Source organism: Pinus tabuliformis, chromosome 2_2, assembly GCF_031772625.1.
Source record: "Pinus tabuliformis cultivar Carrire ecotype Pingquan chromosome 2_2, CPIR1, whole genome shotgun sequence".
NCBI classification, from domain to species: domain Eukaryota; kingdom Viridiplantae; phylum Streptophyta; class Pinopsida; order Pinales; family Pinaceae; genus Pinus; species Pinus tabuliformis.
Window position 1 is genome coordinate 515,253,596 of NC_142300.1, and position 18,164 is coordinate 515,271,759.

Below are 18,164 nucleotides of genomic sequence, written 5' to 3' on the forward strand. Positions count from 1 at the left end.
GTATTAGGGTCTCATGTAATCTCATCACCATCTCCAATGCTTCGGCCTGGGTAGAAAGTTTCTGCTGTGATAGTGTTGTCCTCAAGTGTGGTGTCGAAAATGCTACAAACCATGCATGATGTTGTGCATCCGTTAGCATCATATTGGTCTCGCAGATCATACTCTTCAGTCTTTGGTCTAGATCCCAAGGAGTCTCGCCTGGAAGCATCGCAATCTCTTTAAACCTGATGATTGACTGCGTCTTGGATTTAGGCCTGCTAAATTCTCTATTCAACGCATTCTAGATCTCTGTTATCCCTACATTTGGGTGGTCGTTAGAGTGCTTGATGTACCACGTCAATGTGCAATCCTGCAGTGCACTCACCAATGTAGCCTTCTTAATATTGTCATCCGTGACACCTTGTGCTTCCCATACTGCTCTTACCATGAACCAGAATTGGTCCGGATCCTCATTCCCTACTCTTATGAATACCAGTAGTTTGATCGCTCACCATACCGAACTATGGAGGCGGTGGAGGTGAAGTGGGCGGGGATGGAGGTGAGGGAGGTGAAGCAGGTGGCGAGGTGGGTGGAGGTAACCATAAAATCTATCGCCTTATCAAACTGACCGCGCTTCTCGGAGAAACTTTCACGAGCTCATCCTCACTCTCCCATGAGGGTGAAATCAAGGGATTGTTTTCTAATTCTTCACTACTTCTGCTTCTGTAGATTCTTCCGCTCCACGTAGTCCCAAACATTAATTTATTCGCATGACCTGTTTTTCACATAAGAGCATCTTAATCTAGGTCTTCAAAAGATTTAATATACTTACCTCGCAGTCCCTTGAGAAAACATCATTCTGCCTCGCTGTAACTGACAGTCGTGTCCATCACAAACTCAGTGATAAATCCTCCTATTATTCGGTCAAGCCAGTGGTTCACAGCTCGCGTTATCTTATCCTCTGTGGCTTCTAGTCTGTGCACTAGCTCCAGAGTCCACACTATCGGTTGGTCGAGACTACACCTCCCCTAGCTATCTTCTAACCTCGTGATCCACTCATTTAGCTCAGACGGAAAGGATGCAAAGAAAATCTCGTTGATTTCTGTATACACGTAGCGATCCAGTCACCTTTTCTTAGATACTTGTGGAGTTCTGTTTTCCTGTGTCGTGAACTCATGAATCCTCTTATCCAACCACTCTTCAATTTCCTTCTTTGTTGGGTTCCAATGGCACAACATTAGACATCCCTTATGTAGATCTTAGTCCCGGCAACGGAACCATTTGTTGGCTTAGTGGGGCCTGATCCAGGTTCGGAAGTGATTTAGCCAAGCAAATCCTGGTACTACTAACCCTTTCGGCAACAGTCCGTGGAGCGCAGGCTAAGGTCTCACCCAAAGTAGTATTGCAGGGTGTTGGAACCAGGTTTTCACACCCTGGGGATGTCTGATATGTGGTGATTGGTACGCGGTCCCACCTTTGCACTCACTGTGCTATGCACACCTGCGGACACCTCGCGCCCTATGATACTGCCTTCGCTCAGTTCTATCCATAGCGCAACCCGTGTTATTTACTAAAGTCTTCCTGATTTAGTCTCCGTTAGCCGATTAATTAGATTAAATTCTCTTATAAGCAATCATACATGTAATTATCAATTACGCGCAGTAAATAAAAGAGTACAGTAACGCATAACATCAACATACATATTCGAGAATAGATGCACAAAATAAACTTCTCTTTATTAGCTTTCAAATCCAAGTACAATCCACTGACAGACCTGACTCTGCCCTATGCACTCAGCTGCAAGGGTTCGCGCACTCAGCTACGGACTCTACTAGGCCTCTGCACACTCAGCTGCAGAGCCTCTTCCCACTACTATGACCCAATACACTTCACCTTTCCCTCTATGCTCTGACCATGCCTTTGCATCTGTTTATTACTTTCTTAATTTCCAAAAACTAACTTTACACTTAGAGCCTCGCTCTATTTATATAATCCCATGGTCCGCGGACCATGGGTAGGCCGACACAACTTTACATTATTTTACAATTCTTAGGGTGGACAACCCTATGACTCATCCTAAACTTTCGCACTCCGCGTTGTTATCGACATATTTGGGTACTGCAACCCCAATCATATATGTCCATAAACCAAGGGCTTCTAAGCCCCTAAAAGTGTTGTTTCATACCCTAAAGGAGCAAGGTCAGCTGATTACATCATCTCCTAGAAGTTCTCCATGAAAAACTACTCAGAACTGGTCAAAGCAGGACCATACAGACTGCCCAGTGCTAAGGGTGCGATGCATCTCACCTGCCACATGAAAAAAGTGTGATGCATACTAGAAAGCCCTTCTATAGGATGCGATGAACGAGAGAAGACAAATGGCACAAGCAGTTTGCTAGGTGGAGACCCTGAGAATCTTCTAGAAGCTTCTCGTTTGACACTTTCCTCTCTGAATTCGTCCAAGGATGAGTAAGAGATCATGAAATCTCTAAGTGGAACCAAGAACTATCAGAGAGATGACACTAATAAAAATCCTAGAATCTTACTCATCCCCCTGCAAACATCTATATATGAATCCCTCATCCCAAAGATCCAAAGGCTGGGATTTTCTAATTTTCAAGGAAGTGCTATTGGTTTCTCTTTGAAGACATTGTTGGGTGATTTTGTTTTGTATGAGGTGAAGAGGGATTTCATGCTGGGAGGATGGTGCTGGGTTAGACCAAGTGGTTGTAATTCTCTCTTCTACTACTTCTATCAATAAAGCTATTTGAGTTTTCCTCCATATTCTTGTGTATCTCTGAATATTGTGTTGATATATGCACTTGTATGGTTAATATATATCTGATAATATATTGTTTATAGTGATAGATCTATATGCTTTGATGGTATTATGTTGCTTTGACTCTACAGGTGCTCTTTGAAGCGGGACAAGTAAGGAAGTAGTGGCGAGATTCTATCAAAGGGGAAAGGAAACAAGCAAGGAGCCAAACGAAAGACTGAGGTTGGTACTCTCTGCTTCTTTCTCATCTATCTCTCGTAAAGGAAAACACAAGTGACTTTAGTTTGTTTGTTTCTAAGATAGCTACCTGTCTTAGTGGGACTAGTAGCTCTGAATAGACACTAGTTTTCCTGATAACAAAATGGTGACTTTGCTAGGGAGCGAATAGTTTGATTGCTTGTCTCTATTTGTTTTCTTCATAAATTACAGACGGAGCCTAAAGTTAAGCCAGCTAGCCTTTGAACTACATTTTCTATGCAAATTCAAATTAGATCAACGCTGCTTCAGTCAATCTCTGGGTTTGTTTATGAACTAAACAACTAACTTGCAAACATCATAAGTGCCCTAGAGGTAGCTCAAGTAAGCTCATTAGATCAGCCCCTATTACTTTGTATTTACTGACTTTCATTAGCTCAGCCTAAATCCCTGAACTAAGCTACAAACTGTGACCAAACACCAAGTTAAAGTCTCGTCCCTAGACCATCACATTGTCTCCTTTTGGTAGACTGGATGCATCGCACCTCCCATGTGCAGTAGTTGGGATGCATCCCTGTTTCCCTGTGTTACAGGTGCGATGATCAGACAACATTGTTTATGCCTCCAGATTTTGGTTTTTTCTTCACTGTCTTCAGCTTTATTCAGGAGTTTTGTTGTCTGTGATCAGTATACCACTGTTGAAACTCCCTTCCTTTGCATTATTCAGCCTCCATTGTACAAAGAATTGTGAATGTTTTATGTATTTTTCGCCATTTACGGTTCTCCTTTACAAAATAGTAACTTAATCGAACTATCGTCTTTTGATGTGAAAGTGTCGCAAGTGTCTTTTTCATTCAAAGAAAAGAATCCTTCTCTTTTTTATATTCAATTACATTGTTAATCTTGTATTTGATCTGAATTAATAGTATTTGAAGTGTCGAAAGTAGTTTTCAATTCAAAATCGCAAAGTGTCATCTTGTCTTCCTTTCGTTTTTTTTTTTAAAGAAAATCGTTAGTACTGTCGCTTTGAAAGAAGAAATAATTCAGATTTGTATTTAGCATTCTTTTTGTCATTCACACATTAAAAAAGCGGAAAACAAATACATGCATGTGCATTTGCATTTAGACTACTTGTTGATTTTGATTTAGGACAGCGCATCTAGTGTGTGCTCTCTGCTCTGTGTTGAAAGGATTTCACTTCTCTTTCCTTAGTAGCTAGGATTTTCATTGCAAAAAGAAGAGTAAACGACTGTTTATCATCTTAGATTGCATATTTAGGAGTTGTATATCTACATCACGCAGTGAACCTTAAAGGAAAACTTCTTAAGAAAGATCAACTGTAAAATAAATTCAATGAACATAAAAACGCTTTGGAACCTAACGCACAACATCTAGAAGTCTAGGCTAGAGACGTATTCCGGCGTCATAAAGCCTAGTAACTGTCACTTTCATTGTAGGTTCGGTGATTCCTCCTCTTTGAGACGACAAGTGCCAGTACAGACTTGTTCTCCCATGTACCATCGAGTATATATTGGGAGACCACAATAGGCTATATCCTTTATCCTTAGGAAGTTGTGTCTGCCGCCCTATCGATCGCAATGCACTGAACACAGCATTCGGGAAGATTGACTGTCGTACCATAAAAATTATTCTGTAGTTCTGTGATTGGTTTGGTAATCCCTCTATCTAGATTTCCAGAGTAGTCTCTTTTATTCCTTTTCATACTCCTTAAAAGAAAAGGTCCATCTGAGCACTTGTCACTTCAGGCTCATTAAAAATTGAAGGCGACTAGAGTCATCTTTAGCATTTTCTCGACTCTTAAAAATTGAAAAAGAAAGTTGTGTCAAAGCGTCTAAAATTAATTTTAATCGGAATAACATCATTGTTCCCTCGTTGATATTAGGTTGAGAAAATGGATTCCACCAATCAAGGATTTCCCCTTGGAGGAAATCCTAGTCCTTTCTCTTCTTGGGGAGATGTTGGTGCACCACATATGGCCACATTGTCCCTTCCAAGATTGACAATTGGCCTACCAATATGGCTTTTCTCGACCTCTATCATTCAAAGCACCGTGATTCCTAAGCAATCGAATCAGCAACTAGATGATACTAGAGTTGCCCCCCAACCTTCTACTTCATTTGTTTCTCCCTCTCCTTCTTCCTCTTTGCTTGGTGAAGATAGTAAAACTAAAAACCAAGTAACTGAGAAGAAGAAGAAAGGGAAGGAGAAGAAGAAGAAGAAGAAGCCAATGGCAAAAAGGGGCAACCGTACATCGTCTAGTGAAAATCAACACACTGCACCATCCAAACCTAAATCTCCATGTGTCATCTGCAAAGGGGACCACTATCATCAAGATTGTCCTTGCATCCCATGGATCTTAAGGGATTGGTCTCCCCACTTGCACAATCCGGTGTCGTCAACCTATGAAAATCATGTTGAGAGTACACCGTCAACTAGTGAAAACGAAGTCACCGGACAAAAAGGAAGATCTAAATTTCCTTGCAGACTGTTTGAAGGCGATCATGCCCTCCACCATTGTCCCTTCCTCGATGAAGCTAAAAGAGTCTTGGATAACCGTCCTGCTTCACTGTAGTGACTTCCTCCTAGATACAAGAAGCTCTTGCCAAGTCCATTGCTAGTTGAAAATTCGACTGACACACCTTTTTTGTCGGTCGAAGCACCTATCATTGAAGGTAAACCCTCTGAGTCCACATCAGACCAAAGTCAACAGGTCAAGACAGTAGTCGACCCCATCTTGTCTTCAGAGGATTTACCTTCAGATGATACAGTCACCAAAGAGGATGAGAATGACACCGTTCAAATTCTTTTTGTAAACACAGACTCCGATGAACATGGGGGAAATATGCCCATTCCTTTACCGTAGGAAGGAAGTTCGTCAAAGGTGTATCTGGCCATTTATTCAGTCCCACCTCCAAGCAACCTAGTCGTCTCCTTTGATTGGAATCTACTAGGCAGACCCCTTCTACCATCTAATGTACCATTCCGAATCATAGTGCAAACTTACAAAATGGTCATGGTTGGTACCATCATAGATGAAGGGGCTTCTGTGAATATCCTTTCCTCAACTGCTTGGAAAGCGCTTGGTTCGCCATCGCTTTTGCCTGAGATGCGAAATCTAATAAGCTTCGATAAAGGAACTAGTCGACCGTTAGGGATCCTTCCAAATTTGCCTATACCTTTGAGAAGGAAAACTGTTTATCTGAACGTAATGGTAGTCCAGCGACCTTTAGATTACAATCTACTCCTTGGGCATGACTACATTTATAACATAGGAGCTATTGTTTCCTCACTTTTTGGAGTGATGTGTTTTCCGCATGAAGGCAGAATGGTCCAGCTCGTAGACCAACTTTCATTCCCCGGTTCACACATAGCTAATAGTCAAATACCATCCCTAACAGGTCTTTTTGTGCAAAGAATGTCTCATCAATCTCCAGTCCGTCCACCTGATGAGCGCGAGTGATTCGGTGGTTGTGACTAAAACCCAGGTGTTGGGCCGTGAATACGACCACTTTTTAAACACTTATTTTATCCATTTTTACTCTTCTTTATCATGTCATTTATTATAATTTATTATATAAATCCAATTTATAATGATTTATACTCTTATGAATGAATATTATTTATTCTCCTTTATTTCTAATAAATTGATGATTATGCATGATTTTATCAACGATAGTTTTAATAAATTGGTTGTAACATTATTCACCATTTTTAGCCTCCAATACAATTTCCAGATTGAAGATTTGATCATTAAATATTCCAACTCAGAAATTCGCTGGAATAAGAAATGACAGTTTTTCGGTTGAAATTTTGGGCAAATGAAGAAGAATATAGAACATCTGGAACATGGGTTTTGTCCAGAACGGACCAAATTAACTTTAGCAAAGAACAGTTTGCCCAAATTGGGCTTTTATTGAGAGAAACACAGGGTTCTTTGAGCACGATTTTCTCAGATTTACTATGTGGCCGTTTTCCAAATCTCAGCTGCAAAGCGAAATTCGCCTTGCTCTTGTTGAAAGATAGATGGAAATATATTTTCTTGTTGATCAATTGGTTATAAGCAATCCAATTTTGTAATAGAAATCATGTTGTAATTATCTATGTTGTAACTGCTCTCTGATCTCTCTATTTAAATGAAAACAGAGATCAGAGAGAGGCATGGAAAAAATGATGGAATTGAGGACTCAGAATTAGAGATTCAAGAGAGATGATGGATTACTCATGATGGAATAGGATAGGATAGGGGGAGAGGGAGATGGAACGAGTATTATTCTAAACTGTAATTTTATTTGCAGACTCTCGCTGTTGAGAAGACAAAACTCACTGTAATGTTGTTCGATTTGATGATTAATATATAAGTAGAGTTATTATTCCTTCGCATCTTCTGAAGCACTATCGGCAGTGATCACTGGTGGTTAAGGGCCCAACCCAGTGGATTCACTTGTCGTTCCTATACCATTATTTCATGATCTTTACTGTGTGATGGTTTGATTTTATTTGTATTTATTGTAATCATGTTACTTTACTGCTTGGTATTTCCAGACTGAATGAATTGATCTGTTTTATATATTGTACTTAAATTGCATTTCTGTTCATTTCCTTCTTAACAGAGATCACTGCTTTTCGCCAGCATGTTGTTGTGCTGTTCATTTCATCTTCAAAGCTGCGCTGATCACTCTAGTAATTTAACAGTTTTTTGTTCATTACAGTTATATAATTTTGGCTGCTCATTTCTAATACTTAGCATTGTTGTTCATTTACTTTCTGCAATAATTTAAGCTTGCCTTTCAGCATTCTTCTAGTTAGCACAATCGTCTCATTTTCATTAAGTTGTAGTAATATGATTGATTTAATTCTTTGCACTTTCCAATTGGTTATTTAGTGTTGTGTGTGAGATCAACAACTGTAAAGGAGATTGGCTATTGCTGCCTAAGTTCTCAGATTGTGGATCTTATTTATGCTTGATTTAATTTATATCAGTTAAACAAGGATAGGTTTTGCTGTTCAATCCTATTTATAGAAGTAGATGATGTTCCATTTCCTGTCATTCGAAAATCATCATTGCTTTGGTGTGCAGAAGGTCTGAGACTGTAGTGAACATTAACATATGCTGTCTATTTCCCAGTTTGATGATCCTTCTTTTGAGTGTCTTTTTAATTGCATTAGTTTACAGAGGGAAGAGTTACTGTTACTGTACCCTCGACTGATAAATTTTTGTAGTTTTCTGAGTGAATGATTTAAGTTTCCGAGTGTTAAGTTTCTTTTAATTGTAAGTAGATTTTGTTTCAAGCATTCATTTACTTTTCGATTTTAAGCACTATACTGTAAAACATTACTCTTGAGTAAATAGCTGCCTCAGACTGAGTACACTCTTGAAATTAAAATTCGTCCCTGGGTTGACAATTAATGTGAAGGTAATTAGGAGTTAAAAAGACACCTTTTTATCGCTCGACATTTTGGCGCCATTGTCGGGGAGAGTGTAGCCATTTTTAAAGAGTAGTGTGCATCTGATGAGTGCTTTCTAGGAGAGAATTGGGTATTAAAAACAGAAGGTAAGAACCTACGTACAGAGCATGTAGAAGCCCTGCTCCCCCACCCACTTTCCAGCAGAATTGTTAATTTTTTTTTCTCTTCAAGTAGAAATAAATGTTTGAATTTTTGTGTGAATGACTAAAAAAAAATAAAAATAGAAATTTGAAAAAAACAAATCTCATGATTTCACTCAAGTGGTGATGTAAGCACCACCCATTTCACTAACTGATTGACAGGAACATTTGAAGAAGGAGCCTCGAAGAAACACATGAAGAACATCTTTTATTATGGTAAGAAATGACTCACATTTCTACTTTTGAATTTCCTATCAAAGATCTAGGAGGAGTGACACAAATGCACATAATTCCCCCATCTTCTCTACCAAATTTTCATGGCTTGACAAATGAAGATCCAAATACATTCTTATTTGAGTTCGAAATACTTTGTAGAGGATATGATTATTGTACTGACGATCAAAGGTTGAAAGTGTTTCCTCTTACTCTAAAAGGAGCAGCTCTCCGATGGTTCATGAGCCTAGGTGGGAACTGTGTCCAAACATGGGAGGACATGAAGAACATATTCTTGAAGAAGTACCAATACTATTGCAAGGCCAATGAAGATATTTTCAATATGATACAAGGGGAAGATGAAAGCTTGGAGGACTATGTGGATCGATTTCAATACAACCTTCAAAAATCAAAGCATAAGCATTTGGAAAAAGAGATCTTGAAAACACTCTTTCTTAAAGGAATCAAAGATGAATTTTTAGAACTCTTAAATCTGATAGGAGAAGGTGATGTTTTTCAGTTATCATATGATGATGTTTGTGAATTGTGCATAAGGTATTCAAGAGGAATCTCCAAGGTTGGTAAGAATTCTAGAAATGTTTGTTCTTCCTTTTCCAAATCTGCTACAAGAATAGGAGACATAAGAGCTGAAATCAATGCTTTATTTGAAAATTTTAAAGTTGATTTTATTAGCTCTCTAAATTCAAAATTGGATGTTTTGCAGGTTCATAAAAATCAAGAATTTGATGAAGTGTTTTTCACTCATGACTGAAAGGAGCATACCATAGATGATTTTTCTTCCTTATCTAATTTGGAAGTGGCATATCAAATAGATGGGGAAGCTGCAACAAAGTCAATAGGTTTGGTTCAAAACACTTCTTTTCCATTCTCTTACTTGCATAGTCCATTATGGAATACTAATGTGTTAGGGCAGACATGTCAATCTCAATATAACCACCACCAATCTTGTCTACAAGTTTGGCATGGTTCACCTTATGATTGCATGACTACTCTCCCTCATCTTGTAGCACAAACATATTCTCCATATTTTTCACTAGCTCTTCCAAAACATCCTGCTTGCATATCAAATTCATCCACTCAACCCAACCAACCACATCATCACAATGCTCCATTCCTTACACATTTTCCTGCTCAACTAATTCCACACCCTCACCATAATAAACCAGTACAACATGCTTACAATGTTGAACTGCAAAATTTACCCACCCTTCCCACCCATTCTATCTCACATGCGCCATTAAAGAAAACTTACAATGAGATTCAAAATGTTTCAAATTCAAAAATTATAGAAGTTATGGAAAAACATGAGGTTTCTTTTAGTTTGCATCAACAAGCCGTTTTAAAAGCTCAAGAACTTCATGATATGATGGATATGGAAAATCAAGCAAGTAAAGGATATATTGAAGATTGATTTCACTCCATCATTTGTTTACAGCATCACTCCATACTTCAACAATTTTTGACACCATCTTTTCAAGGGAAGTTTGCTTCTCATACCCTAATATTCATTAATATGCATTTTTCAAATTTGGGTATGTACATATTTGAAGCCCTATTTCGAAAATTGTTCCATTGAAAGTACTCTTATACGTATTAATATTTATTTTTCAATCAAAATAGGTTAGTGTAGAAGATAAAATAAAAAAAATGACATAAATACATTTTGTTGTAAAACTAGTTTTTTTTTTGTTGCAACACGCTGTGGGAATCAACATCGGTGATAATTTTTTTTAATTCACTTGTATATGTAGACGATTTATAATAGAAATAATAGTTCTACAAACACTCATATTCACTTTTATCACCAATTTGAAAAGATGCTTGAATATCATATTTTTTTGGCTTGCGGGCTTGATGACATTTCTAAAAACACAGTCGGGACACTCATGTTTTGAGGAACAAAAAGGGAATATTTTTAAAACATGTTTCTATCCTAGGTAGCCCTTGATTTCTACTTTCCAACCCAATTTTAATCACTCAATTTGGATTTGAAACAGAAAAGTTAGAACTGAAACATTGACAGGGTGTCTAGAGGGCAGCTCAGGAACAGAGTTGGGACAGTCTGTTTTTGGAGGCCTAAATGATCATATTTTGAAAACATGTTTTTATGGTAGATTCCCCTATGAATCTAGTTTAAATTTCAGTTTGAATCACTCATTTTCGATATCGTATGGGGAAGTTATGATCAAAATACTGACTGTCTATCGTAAATCAGCGCTCTTAAAACTCCGTCTTTCCAGATGTTCCTTATAGTATTTGACCTATCAATTCTTCTTGTGTTCAAAACCTGTTTCTATTGGAGATAAGTAAATGAATCTAATTTAATTTCCAATTTGAATCATTCGAATCCGACATCAAACGGAAAATTTATGCTTGAAATATCAACTGTTGGTCTAAGCTGGGTAATCGAAAATGACTTTGTTATGCAGGTTGTTCTAACTAAAATTGACATATCATATCATTGAATCTTTAAAACCTATTTCTAATGGATATAAAACTTTGAATTAGCTCTCATTTGGCTTTGGAATCACTCAATTTCAACGAAAAACAAAGAAGTTGTGATTAAAACACTGCTGGTTAGTATGGTCGACCACTGCTCTCCCGCAGATGACAAATAACTTTTACTTTGTTATTTTCTCAGTGGATTTGTTATACAGAGTAACTACTTGTTTTTTTTTGCATAATTCTTGGATTAGGAAAGCCTGATCACCTCTCTTTCTCCATGATTTAATGTTTTATTGCAGGTAGACACTCGTTTTTTGCAGGTCTTGGGAAAATAAAGAAGGTCAATTTATGGACAAGTGATTTTTGAAAGAAATTTTATGAAACAAAGGAATTTCATCCAACTCATTACCCAACGGATTCATAATAGAACAAATGAAGAATTGATTTCAATTTGAAGATTCATGTCTTATCACTGCTGCCAAAACATTTTTCAAAGAGATCATTTTTTTTTACATAATATCATAGCTGTTGTAACTTAATTTATTTATTTACATACTATTTTTGTTGTTTCTTTTCTAATTTCTCTTATATTTTGTGTTTCAGGTGTTGCTTCATTCAAAGTGTAACTCATCCTTAGCATCAATGCCATGAACAACTAATTTTTTTTTTTGCATGCTTTCATTTTATGATTGTCCATTTTGCTGTTCCTTTTTCACGTTTTGTTGTTCCTTTTCGAAATGGAACAACACTTATGCACTTTCACGTTTTGCTGTTCCTTTTCGAATGGAACAACACTTTTGCACTTTCACGTTTTGCTATTCCTTTTCGAATGGAACAACACTTCTGCACTTTCACGTTTTGCTGTTCCTTTTCGAATGGAACAACACTTCTGCACTTTCACGTTTTGTTGTTCCTTTTCGAATGGAACAACACTTCTGCACTTTCACGTTTTGTTGTTCCTTTTCAAAATGGAACAACACTTCTCCACTTTCATGTTTTGCTGTTCCTTTTCGAACGAAACAACACTTCTGCACTTTCACGTTTTGCTATTCTTTTTCGAAATGGAACAGCACTTCTGCACTTTCACATTTTTGTTGTTCCTTTCCGAAGGATAAACACTTTTACATTTTTGTTGTTCATTTTCAAAGGAACAACATTTTCACATTTTTTTGTTTCTCTTAAGGAACAACACTTTTTCACATGCATTTTTTTGCTATTCCCTATAGGGAACAACACTTTTTTGTGTGTATTTTTGCTTTTTGGTGTGAATTTCCTTTGTTATTTCCTTTAAGGAACAACATTTTTTGAGTGTTTTTGTTGTTCCTTCAAAAAAACAACACTTTGGGAATATTTTCGAGAGCAATCCTTTCTTCCTTTTGTGGGATTATTCCTAGTTCATCTCAACCACATTTTACTGATTCTCTTTCATGGCATGAAGTACACTACTTTTATGAAGACAAGAATTATGGATTCTTTTGAAGCGAGTTAATATCATTCATGTTATGATCTTTAACAGGACAGCTCCTTGATGATAGCTTATTTTCAAAAGGGACACAATTATTTATATACTACTTTACTGCATTGTTTTATGTTGTACATGATATTGATTGATCATCTTAATATCATGCTGGTTCCACCCTTCCTGGTTATAATCTTCTCTGTCTATAATAAATGAGATCATGGGTATATTTTTTTTTTCTATTGACATGTTCAACTTCTTCCACCATCCCTACTCTTAAGGAGTACTGAGCCTCCCTCTTTTTATCATAAAAATGTGTAATAAAAACAAAATTTTGTTCGCAGATGGAGGGTAGGGGGCCTCATTACGAGCCAACCTACCATGTTCATAAGGCTGTAACAAAGTGACATTCCCATTATGGCCACCACACCAGGGTTATGATCCATTGGATAGCCATATTATCCTTGGAACAGGAGGTCTCATCACAAGCTGGCCTAATCACTTTTGCTACATCCCAGTGAATGGCAGTGTGGTTATCTGGTTACCACGCCAGCACACTGATCTCTTCTGTAGAACAACACTGGAACTCTCCATTTATAACTTGAGGATCCTGGCTCATATGGGTTAAAAAGCAACCTTGTCGAGGCTATGGACGCCTGCTGGCAGCAGAGGCTCTGCTTATGCTATTGAAGTTATATCTTATCATCAATTATTACTATAATACCCTTTTCTTGTTTTCTTCTTTTTATCGGAGAAATTATTTCCTTAATTTTTTCCCTGTTTTGAACCTTTATGCATGAGAAATTGTTTTATGATCAATCACATCATTTTCAGCTAGAATATTGTCAGTAAAGAATCTTTTTGGCATCTTGTCGTCCTTTTTCTCTTTCAATCCAAAGCGTCCTATCTCTTATTCATAACTATCTTTACACACTCTGCTCTCATTATAACCATAACTCTCGCCGTACTATCATTAATATGTGTACTCTGCTTCATTTACTGCTATATTGTTCATTCCCTAGCCTTGTCGTCAGCATAACACCTCCATACGCTTTATGGTCATGGAATTCATTTTCTAATTAGAGGAGGGAATGTATGCATTATGGGATAGCATGCGATATGATTACTGCACTCTGCCATAACTTGTTGATTTGACAAAAGTTTTTTTGATTGAAAGTTTTGCATGCATCTTATCTATTTCTATTCAAACTTAACACTATGGATTCAAGAACATTGTATGAAAAATAGTGCTTTGTTTACAGGAGAACAACAAGTATGGGCAGAACTTTATTCGCAGCATGACGACACTATTGCAACTAACAGAAGAGGCTCAAGCAACTCGCGAACGTGAAAAATTCTTTAGACATGATGTGCTTGCCTGGATTCCACCTTTTGCATCACTTTCAATGCCAACTCTGCCTACATCAATTTCAACAAATGTCAGTACATATATGTCATTCCACATTTTTTTTTAGAGGTAAAACTTGAGGTAAAATAGCATAATTTTCTGATTTATTACAAATTTAGGAGAACTTCATAAAAATCCATTTTGAGCATTATTTATCATCCTTCAGTCCACATCTGTACCGCTTCCCATTTTTCAACGACATATCATATTTCAGTTGGGGGCATGTTGCTTTCATTCATTTATTTCTTATGACCATGTCATTCATATTCTTTATCATCCATTGCTATTCTTATTCATTCTCAACACCTCCCTTATTCCATGTTGCTTTACACCAAGCATAGACTTCAACAGATGGTAGCAACCACCTCACTTTTTTTCTAGCATCGCATGAGGGCATACTAATTCTTCAGAGAGGGGGAGGAATTGCTATGCATGATGGATGTTTTCTACTTTCTTTCTCATTTAAGGCATACAATTTCAGTGCAGAAATTGATTTCCATAATACTTTTAAAAACTATGAACTCAATTCTTGTGATCTCTAGAAAACACAGACGTATTATTAAAATACACATACCCAGATAATTTCAAGATAAATTGGTTCATAAAATTTCGGAAATCATGCACTCTCACCTACAGCCATTTTGTTTATATCTCATGATCCGTGCATCAAAACGATCTGATTCTTGGATCATAGAGGCATTCATATATTACAAATTTACTTGCAATGTTTCAACAAAAGCTGGTTTGTAGTTTTTGGGAAAATGGTTAATGAAGGTTGCTGTCACTTATATCATATTTTGTTGCAACTTCATTGTTATGCCTTCATCAAAATCGCTAAGTTTGAATATTCATTAATTAAGGAAGAATTCATTTGTTCTATCCATTTCATGAGCTGAGAAGAACAAATTTTTTATTGCTTGGTTAACACATGGGTTTTGTCTTTGGGTTGCATGAGGACATGCAATATATTCAATTTTTTGTTGCATGAGGACATGCAATATATTCGGTGTGGGGGTATGTTGGGCCGTGAATATGACCACTTTTTAAACACTTATTTTATCCATTTTTACTCTTCTTTATCATGTCATTTATTATAATTTATTATATAAATCCAATTTATAATGATTTATGCTCTTATGAATGAATATTATTTATTCTCCTTTATTTCTAATAAATTGATGATTATGCATGATTTTATCAATGATAGTTTTAATAAATTGGTTGTAACATTATTCACCATTTTTAGCCTCCAATACAATTTCCAGATTGAAGATTTGATCATTAAATATTCCAACTCAGAAATTCGCTGGAATAAGAAGTGACATTTTTGCAGTTGAGATTTTGGGAAAATGAAGAAGAATATAGAAAATCCAGAACATGGGTTTTGTCCAGAACGGACCAAGTTAACTTTTGTAAAAAATGGTTTGCCCAAATTCGGCTTGTATTGAGAGAAACACAGGGTTCTTTGAGCATGATTTTCTCAGATTTACTATGTGGCCGTTTTCCAAATCTCAGCTGCAAAGTGAAATTCGCCTTGCTCTTGTTGAAAGATAGATGGAAATATATTTTCTTGTTGATCAATTGGTTAGAAGCAATCCAATTTTGTAATGGAAATCATGTTGTAATTGTCTCTATTGTAACTGCTATCTGATCTCTCTATTTAAATGAAAACAGAGATCAGAGAGGGGGATGGAAAAAATGATGGAATTGAGGACTTAGAATTAGAGATTCAAGAGTGATGATAGATTACTCATGATGGAATAGGATAGGATAGGGGGAGAGGGAGATGGAACGAGTATTATTCTGAACTGTAATTTTATTTGCAGACTCTCGCTGCTGAGAAGACACAACTCACTGTAATGTTGTTCGATTTGATGATTAATATATAAGTAGAGTTATTATTCCTTCGCATCTTTTGAAGCACTATCGGCAGTGATCACTGGTGGTTAAGGGCCCAACCCCGATGGATTCACTTGCCATTCCTATACCATTATTTCATGATCTCTACCATGTGATGGTTTGATTTTATTTGTATTTATTGTAATCATGTTACTTTACTGCTTGGTATTTCCAGACTAAATGAATTGATCTGTTTTATATACTGTACTTAAATTGCGTTGCTGTTCATTTCCTTCTTAACAGAGATCACTGCTTTTCGCCAGCATGTTGTTGTGTTGTTCATTTCATCTTCAAAGCTGCGCTGATCACTCCAGTAATTTAACAGTTTTCTGTTCATTACAGTTATATAAGTTTGGCTGCTCATTTCTAATACTTAGCACTGTTGTTCATTTACTTTCTGCAATTATTTAAGCTTGCCTTTCAGCATTCTTCTAGTTAGCACAATTGTCTCATTTTCATTAAGTTGTAGTAATACGATTGATTTAATTCTTTGCACTTTCCAATTGGTTATTTAGTGTTGTGTGTGAGATCAACAACTGTAAAGGACATTGGCTATCGCTACCTAAGTTCTCAGATTGTGGATCTTATTTATGCTTGATTTAATTTATATCAGTTAAACAAGGATAGAGTTTTGCTGTTCAATCCTATTTATAGAAGTAGATGATGTTCCATTTCTTGTCATTCGAAAATCATCATTGCTTTGGTGTGCAGAAGGTCTGAGACTGTAGTGAACATTGACATATGTTGTCTATTTCCTAGTTTGATGATCCTTGTTTTGAGTGCCTTTTTAATTGCATCAGTTTACAGAGGAAAGAGTTACTGTTACTGTACCCTCGACTGATAAATTGTTGTAGTTTTCTGAGTGAATGATTTAAGTTTCAGAGTGTTAAGTTTCTTTTAATTGTAAGTAGAATTTGTTTCAAGCATTCATTTACTTTTGGATTTTAAGCACTATACTGCAAAACATTACTCTTGAGTAAATAGCCGCCTCAGACTGAGTACACTCTTGAAATAAAAAGTTGTCCCTAGGTTGACAATTAATGTGAAGGTAATTAGGAGTTAAAAAGACACCTTTTTATCGCTTGACACCAGGGGGCATGCACCCTGGTCTGCTTCAGCAGGAAAACTTCAGGTATAGGGTAGGTTTCCGCGGAGGATATATGACTAGTCTGACACACTCGTCCATTTAGGAAAATGGGATTAGAATGGAATAAGATACCTCCATCAGAAGGTATGCCTTTCTCGACGGAACAAATGTTTTGCTTGCAAATTGAAGGGTAACCTGGAAACTCTACTTCGCTATACTTGGGGGCATACAAACCCTTTTACATGAAAGTGAAAAGCAACCATTTATTTTCTTAGTTTGTAGATTCTTAACCGTTTAAACTCATAGGATTGGTCATTCCTTGCTTACATAATAAAGGGAGTCGGAGCAAAATTTCGAATGGTGCAAGCTCCCTAGAAAATGAACCTATCGATGAGACATCCTTATTATATGACTGGCACAAGCAGTTTTACGCAAAGTTTAAGCTCGTTAAAAATTAAACCTGGCAATGAGCATATTTTCCACTAGAGTTTAAGCTCATTAAAAAATGAACCCACCTCCGGTAAGTAACCATTGCGAACGCATTATCGTCATCTTTTGAGCCTTGGTTGTGTTCTTACTATCACCTCCACTCTTTTTTTAGCCGATCATATGCCTCCATTTGATTGTTTACCCTTTTGAGGAACAGCTACGATGAGTGATCCCATTAGCCACCTTCTTTACACTGTCGTGATTGAAAAGTTCCAAACCTTACCTGGAACCAGCTGATGTCCGAGAAGATCACTCGTTCCTCAAAAAAGGAGTCTCCTTTAAGCTCTTTTCATTTGACTCGTAAAATATGAAAAGATTGCCGAGCAATTGGCCTCTCCAGCTCGTTAAAGTGATTGGAAGTGCCATCCCTCCTCTAGATTTTAATATTTTTGGACCTAAGGGATTATTACACAAACATATTGAGCATTTTTCTTGTTTGGTTCATTAAAACTATCGAAAGTCGTCCCTTTCGCATTGTTTTATACATTTTTAGACTTAAGGGATTATATTACGAAAAAGGAATATTGGAGTTTCCTTTCCGTCTCTTTTCAGACTCTCTAAAA

At 36.9% G+C, this 18,164-nt stretch overlaps 1 pseudogene; it reads left to right on the plus strand.

The window, feature by feature from the left end:
- The first annotated feature begins 502 nt into the window (after nt 1-502).
- LOC149193607 (SWR1-complex protein 4 pseudogene) overlaps nt 503-18,164 on the plus strand; it is a 48,118-nt pseudogene continuing 30,456 nt past the window's right edge.